Below are 8,139 nucleotides of genomic sequence, written 5' to 3'. Positions count from 1 at the left end.
CTGCCCCTTTTTAGAAATCCGGTGTGGAAGTGGGATTAACACACTGAACTGAACTGCCATCCAGGAATTGAAATGAATGTGACCTGAAAGATGTCAGGTTAGTTATTATCTGCTCAGATTATTAATGTTTTCGCCCATCATGTCTGCATCTGCCTGTCTGTGTTTGTTGTGCCGATCCACAAACTATATCAGACCACATTTGTTGTCAAGGCAGCAGCCAGTATGGTCATGGAATGTAGGTTGTCCTCTAAAAGAGTTTTTATTGAATATCTGTCAAAAGGATTAAAGAAATATATTATTTTGTATAGTAAAAAATAAAATAAATTTAAATTCTATTCAATTGACAATGGATTGGTGGGTTGATTATTAACAATGCATAATAACCATGATGAAGGTTGAAAATCACAGGTCTAGAACGTCTTTCAGTCAACCTGAGCGTTCACACAAGAACCAAAAATATAAAATGTATAGGCTACATGTATGAAGCTTGAGCACTTTGAACAGTCACATGCATTCAGTCTTTTAACACAAACTGTGATCTGTACAACCATAATGCTTTATGTTTTATAATATAGAATAGAGCACTCATGGTTCTCAACATGAGGTCTGGTGAGCTGAGCATCACAGGTCCAAAAGGACTGCACAAATGGAACCAAATGGACAGTTACTATATATATGATGTGTCAATTGGATTCATTAATGCACTCTGAGTTAAATGATCACTGAGGATCTTACAGTGTAGATAGGGGTCCCAGAGATGGTCAATTCTGTCAAGAGGTCTGTGGCAACGCATATTATCAAACTTCAGGATGTTACAATTGAAAAGGTTGAGAACCACTGATCATCAGTGATGACTGATGAGGGTCTTGGTCTTGTTCATTTGGGGTCATCCACAGGTCAAAGGTCATCATCACTCCTCTTGCATCCTCAGACCGCAGGCTCTCTCCAGGTGACCAGTTAGTTCCAGGTGATACCGGTCTGCGTTAGCATGTATGACCAGACAGAGACGCAGAACATATTTTTGTAACCAACACACCCTTTGTGTGTTGGTTACAAAATATTTAACCAATAAAAAGTAGTAAAAAGTGCTTCAGACAAAACCTCTTAACTCCATTGGCCCCTCAAACTGTCTGCTAATAAAGCAACTACAGTAACTCCACCAACTCCCCCCCCTCCTCTCATGCAACTAATTGACAATATATAAAGTCACAAACTCACAACACAATGAACATTTTGGAGTTTCTGGTCTCTTGGTTTCTTCCTGACAGCAGAGATATGGCACTTCCAACCATCAGAGTCAGACTGTTTCCATAGTCCATACTTAGTGTGGAAGTTGAGGGAAGCTAAATATGTCCATATTGAGGCTGATAACGTGTTGGTTGGTTCTCACACTGATGGAGCTCTCCCTCCCCCTCTCTGGCCTGCTTATTGCATAGAATGAGAGTGAAACATGGGTGAAACAGGCTCTCTAACGCCCCCCTCTTGTCCCTCTCCTGCTCTCCCCCCTTTCACTCCGACTCTGCTAAGATGTCAGTATTGTGACATCAGGGCATTAATAAGGCACTACCTATTGTAACTGTTGCCCAAAAATGTCAATCTGCGTTGATATCGGTGAACTCCATATATGGTTATACTATTGGCAAACTTGATGTTGAGATTGCTTGACAAGGAGTCCATGAGGTGAAGTCATTGGTGTGTAGAGAGAGAGGAGGGGAGAGCATGGAGAGCAGCATGGTTTTTTGCAGTATTTTCTTGAGAAAAGAAAATATTTAGACAATTGAAATTGAGAACCGTCTGACCGATCGACTTCAAACAATCTTCATCAGCATACATACTGTACGGCAGGGGTTCTCAACGTTTTTGGCCGGGGACCCCCGGAAATGCTTTGGCAATGTCTCGGGACCCCCGCCCCCGCCCCCGCCCCCTCCCGACCCCCAATATAAATTGACTGCTACAATAACCTTAAACCATTTTGGGCGGGAACCCCTTTTGGTGTTTTAAGCATTGTTATAATTTAGCTATTGAAAAATAGCAGATCTACAAGCTCATAGCGCGCCACCGAGTGGCGCGCTACGAGCTTGTAGGTCTGCTATTTTTGAAAAAATATATATATATATTTTTTTTAAATAATTTGGGGACCCCCTAAAATAGTTTGGCGACCCCCCGAGGGGTCGCGACCCACGGGTTGAGAACCCATACTGTACGGTACCTGATGGAGTGGTGCACTGTATGCACAGAATGGGAAGTCGGTTGGATCAGCGGTTGTCCAGAACCGCCTTGTGGCAATTCCCCGAAGACTGCCCTGTATCTGTCATAAATATGATGACAGAGAGTACAGGATATCTGGCATATATTTATATGCCAGATGGCAGACGGGGCGGCTGTGGCTCAGGGGTAGGGTGGCCGGATGGCAACTGTGAGGCTCCCAGTTCGATCCCGGGCTCCCCCAGAGGTAGTGTCGCTATATGCACCATTTACCAGACATTACGATGCTGATGGCTAAGGCTAAGGCACCTCTGCATTTGGATACCAAATTAAAAAAAATCACACCCATGTGAAGTGTGGGGCGCCAATATATTAAAGTCTAACTCATGTTGATTAGGTGATGTAATGGTGATGTAAAACAAACGCCAACACAAACATTAAACGCCATTAACAATATGACGTAATGAGTTACATGATGACGTACATTTTCCCTTCATTGTCAATGGCGTTTACCACACAAACTAAAGACAAACATTAAACCTGTGTATAGGAGGGGCCAGTGCCCCTCAAAAATGCAGAAGTAGACCGTTCTTCCGGGTGCTTCAGAACGCCACTGAGCAACTTCCATCGAAATGAATAGCAGGGGGCGGGACAGTCCGTCCTCTATCCTTTATGACTCTATGGGGTTTTCTGAGATTGGTCTTGCACCTGCTGTTAATTGGGGCTGTTGTGTGTCCTCCACTGCTGTGCCTAAATAGGGCTTCCTTCTATCCAAATATGGGCATCTCCAGCAAGAGTGTATAAAATAAATGGGGAAATGTCTAAACAGCCAGATAAAACCTGATCTTTAAAGTTAGATACATAGAGACACATATAGCCATAGTTGTTGATGACATCCACAAACTGTATCCTGCCTCGCCTATTACTCTAAAACACATTCTATCCTTTGCTTTATGAGGTCTTTTGGGTGGAATTCAAGAAATCAATCATTTCAGAATAGGATGTTCAGAATCGGGCCAAACGGGAGGGATCTAGAACTTGACGTGGACCACCGGCCACAGAGGCACAGCCACCAGTCATTATACCTTACAGATTACGAGGTCACCAGGCAACTGCGACGAAAAGAAGTGAAAAAACGCATTAGAGACAGAAGGAAACTAGAAATGACCAATGACGGGCCCTGTTCTTCACACGATTACTGTTGCTGCCACAGGGATAGCCACCGTCAGCCTGAGGCCTCCTGTTGGCGGTCTAATCCGAGAGCCCACAGCGACGATCGCCGCCACCAACTTCATAATCGCAGCCACCATCATGATGATCACCACTGTCGTCAAGATGACAGACATCATTCACCTGACTGTAGAGGCTACACCGAGGGTCACTGCCTTTCCAGCAGGTTCCGCACCTCCACCCCTATTCACGAGCAGGCCCGAGAGCACATCTCCACCATGAGAGCGGAAAATGACCAATTGCGACAACAAGTGCAACATAGCATTAGAGACACGATAAGGAGAATAAGGACTTGTATAGCACATTTGGATGACCGCTACCCAGATGATCTCTGTCGGCATCCATATGGTGATATACAGGTATGTGATATCTGCGTATGTCGTGTGTCAAATTTGAGATCGGACCCTGATATTAACAACGACTCTGTAGTGGCGAATGAAGTTAATAGACTGTTTTTGGGTGACCTAGAGGGCGACCCTGCTACTGTTGACCACTCTGGCATGGGGGTGGATGAACGTCCCCAGACCAGAAGTGCAGAGAGTTATGTGGACAATAGTGATGGAGATGACCAGAAAAGTAGAACCAGGGTGATTCCGGGTACCATCAGCTGCCCTGTGTGTATGGATGCCTACGCAGAGATTGTAAGCAGTGGTAGGCTGGTGGTTTCTACTCACTGTGGCCATGTGTTCTGCAGTCGGTGTATCAGAGATTTGCTGCATCAATCTTACCACAGCTGTCCTACCTGCCGCAAGAAACTGACACCTCAAGAATACCACCCTATTTACGTCTGAACATGACACTGTGTGTGTGTGTGTGTGGGTGCGTGGGTGCGTGCGTGCGCGCATTGCAAGTCTGTTTGCCGTCTCCCATCCGAAAAACAAGCTAAAGCCATAAATTATAATTATGTTCACGCCAGGTGCCTTCAAAGAAATATAGGCACCACCTTTTTACATTACACCTTATGAGAAACGACCAAAAGGCGACCTTCATCTGGTCGACCACTTATGTGGACCACTTTTTATCAGGTGTCCAATCACAACCTTATGCAAAGGCAGGGCTGCTCATCCAAGCTGTCTGTATCATAGAGATATTGCTTTCTCTGCCCCCTGTTGTCAGCCATGGAGGCACCCACATCTGACTGCCACCAGCGTCCCTCCTCTTCTGCCTAACCGAAAAACATAATATAATAAATCCATTATTATTAGCTAATATAATTACATTGTGGCTTTATTCATCAGGGAGTTGTATTTTCTTAAAGGCTGAGCTATTAATATATCGATTCCCAAACCTGCCATGGCAGATGACCAGATGACCACTTAACCTAATTATTTTGTCATCAAAGTTTTTTATTGATTTTACAATAAAGCATACAAAATACACATGACTTACATACTTAACCTAATTCTTAACCACTTGTGTTTTATGTGTTTTAGCAGAGTTGTCAACCGAGTTGGAAGTGAGAAAGGCACTTCCGCATTCCAGCGAGGGCAGGAGGACCGTTGTAAAATTACGTGATGGGAGATCCAATCCTTCAACGTCAAACGTCTGACAGGTAGTCGGATGTTTCCCCAACCCATCATTATACTGTATTACTACTAGAGTGAGAATGTCGACCAGCAGTGGTGCCCGCCAGGAGAGAGGTGAAAGCCGGGGAGGAGAAACACGGTCTGCGTCCTGCGGGCTGTCACGGCCAGCAAGTCGTTTTTTGCCACTCAGTTGCGTTCCCACATAACTTCCGGGTTTGATGATGATGTCACGCGCATACCCTCTATTGTGTGGTCGGCAGTCTGCTCAGGCTCTACTTCATGGACAATTTGAAGCAGAACCTACCAATTCTTGGGCGGTTCAGCAGGGTCCATTGCTGGTGTAGAAGATCTGCCAAAAATACCTGACCTACCAGGCGTAGACACCCATTTAAAATAGTCTTCCTTTACAATTATACCAGACAACCTCCTAGTGTAGACAAAAATCCAACCATACTGTTTCTCAGACATTCAACTATCACCATTATAAACCTGGCTAATCCAATAACATTAAACCTTGAATATTTTTTAACCTCTCTCTTGGCCAACTGCCTATAGAGCGTTGCAGTCCCATCCCCTTTCAGAATGACGAGGGCACCTCGTTTCAGAAAATATTTATTTAAAGACATTTAAGCCTTGGACAAAGCCAACTCGGCTCCTGACAAATCATGACAATAAACATTTTTTTTGGGTTGAACAAATAATTAGAAAGAAGGGCAGGGTACAACACAGTGTACACCTTTTGTCAGGTGAAACCTGACAAAAAAACCTAGTCTAGCCCAGAGTAGTATAAAAGAGAGTAATGACACTCCCGTTGACTCTCATTGTAACAATAGAAGATGCTAAATGCCGCTCGTGGCAGGAGTCTCTTCCTGGTTTTTAGACAGCTGGTGAATGGAAATGAATTGTACTTTTGTGTCGCACATGGAAAGCGACAAAAAAAGACCATGGATATAAAGACAGTTCCCCTGTGCTGCTGTGCACAGCAGAGATAATGCACAACTCCAGGTACGAACTAAACTTAACTGACTGAAGCTGATCATTCACGACTGTAACTATCCTGCAGTCCCGCAATGAAGGAGAGACAATCTCATCTCTCGCTAGTCCACTTCTCTACAATGCCATTCTAGCCTTAAAACCCTACGTTTATATGTTATTCAATAAATTACTTTAGCGCAAAATAAAGGCTTTTCTAAACCAAACTGGTTACCGTATGTGCTATGTTATTGTCTCTTCTGTGAATTAACTATAGTCTACAGTTCTAACCGTACACACCAGCGGTCCATAAACTTGACGAGGACAAGCCCACTGTTACAGGTGGCTCATCTTGTAATAAAGGAAGCTCACAAAAACGTTACCATATTTCTGCCAAACATACATCAGTAATGTCAAGTATATGGATGGAGTATACCATGAAGTGTGACTGTGTGAAACAACAACAAACACAAAAAGGTGAAGAACTGGAGTGCTCCTTGGGTGCTTCATTGTGAGAAAGAGAATTTCCCTGCAGCCTCTTGTACAGGTAGGCCAGGGGTGGGCAACGTTGAAGATGGAGACGGCCACTATATTTCCACACTCACTCCAGAAGGCCACATTGCATATTTCCGTCAAAATTTCAATCCTTGGCTGAAACTTCTCTGAACTAAGCACTCTTTCTACCTCCAATTTGTCTTGGTGTGAGACAAGAAGAGCAGCATCATCAGCAAACAGATACAGTTTGCAGTCTCAGGCTGACTGCATGTCATTAAGAAGAACAGTGGACCTAGAATGCTCCCCTGGGGGACTTCACTTGTTAGAGGAAGAGGTGAAGATATTGTGCCAAGGAATCTGAGTGTACAAATGGATCCGTATTTCATTTGTACACTGGGAGTTACACACCTGTAAGGGGCCATTTGGAACCCCCTCAAGGAACCATGAGGGTACATGTGTGACCACACTTTGAGAGACCCATCACCAACTGCAGAATTCTGTATTAACGCCAATTTTGGTGACCTTGTGGTTTGGCTCTAGTCTAGTGGATTCTGCAGTAATTATACAATATACAGTACTTGATGTATGTGCCCCCCACCCCACCCCACCCAAAAACAACAGCAACAACAACAACCTGTCACTAAGAATAATTTCAAATGCTCCATTTTTATTTTATCCAGACTGGCATTGGGATGAGTACTAACCGATAGTTGTTAACCAACTAGTTCAGGTTCTTGAGCTATTAATTGCTTTTATCAGTGAGGTGTTTCTCTCATCCAGCCAGAGCCAAAGCAGCCTGTGATCTCGACTCTGGGGAGACAGCCTGCAGTACTCCTAGTCAGCACCAGAGAGTGCTAAGTGGCAGGAAAGTCAACCTCAATGCCTTTCTTTTTTTAATTTAATCTTCATGCAATTCACCAATAGGTTTTCTCTAAATTATTTATGGATTTCCTAATCAAAGGAGATATACAATGCCTTTTGGAGGAAAAAATCCATAGTTATCATGTTAAATAATGGTGTACAAATGAGTAGGAACGTTTTTACTTGCCATTTAACTGCTTTTGATTGAGTACACCCACACCCGCAAAACAACGAGCCAAACAAAGAAATACAATACAATACAATACAATACAATACAATACAATACAATACAATACAATACAATACAATACGTTATGCTCTCTCTCTCTCGCACGCACGCACGCACGCACGCTACGCACGCACGCACGCACGCACGCACGCACGCACGCAATTTCCCTTCATTGTCAATGGCATTTAATGTTTGTGTTGCGGACATTTTACGTCATATTTGGTGGACATTTTACCTAATTTCTCCTTTCATTGTCGATGGCAAATATGAGACATGTGGGGACACGATGACGTACATTTTCCCTTCATTGTCAATGGCGTTTAATTTTTGTGTTGCGGACATTTTGTGGGGACAAGAGCTGTATATCGTGTGAAGTGAGGGGCAACCACTGTATTTACTGTATATCGACCACATGACGTCTTATGTCGTCATTTAGTGCCCTAACAAACATTAAAGCCTATAGTCTTGGCTAGCAAACGATTTACGCCATAAGTGCTAGAAACAAACATTAAAAATAATACCCGTGTGAAGTGAGGGGCGCTCTTATCATTGTACATAATCATCTCATTCCGGCCAATCACAATTTGTGTCCCCACCTTCGCCATCAATGTTTGTGTTACT

This window comes from Electrona antarctica, assembly GCF_951216825.1.
Source record: "Electrona antarctica genome assembly, chromosome: 16".
In the NCBI taxonomy this organism is placed as follows: Eukaryota; Metazoa; Chordata; class Actinopteri; order Myctophiformes; family Myctophidae; genus Electrona; species Electrona antarctica.
The sequence above is the reverse complement of the archived record's forward strand: the minus strand, read 5'-3'. Positions refer to the sequence as shown.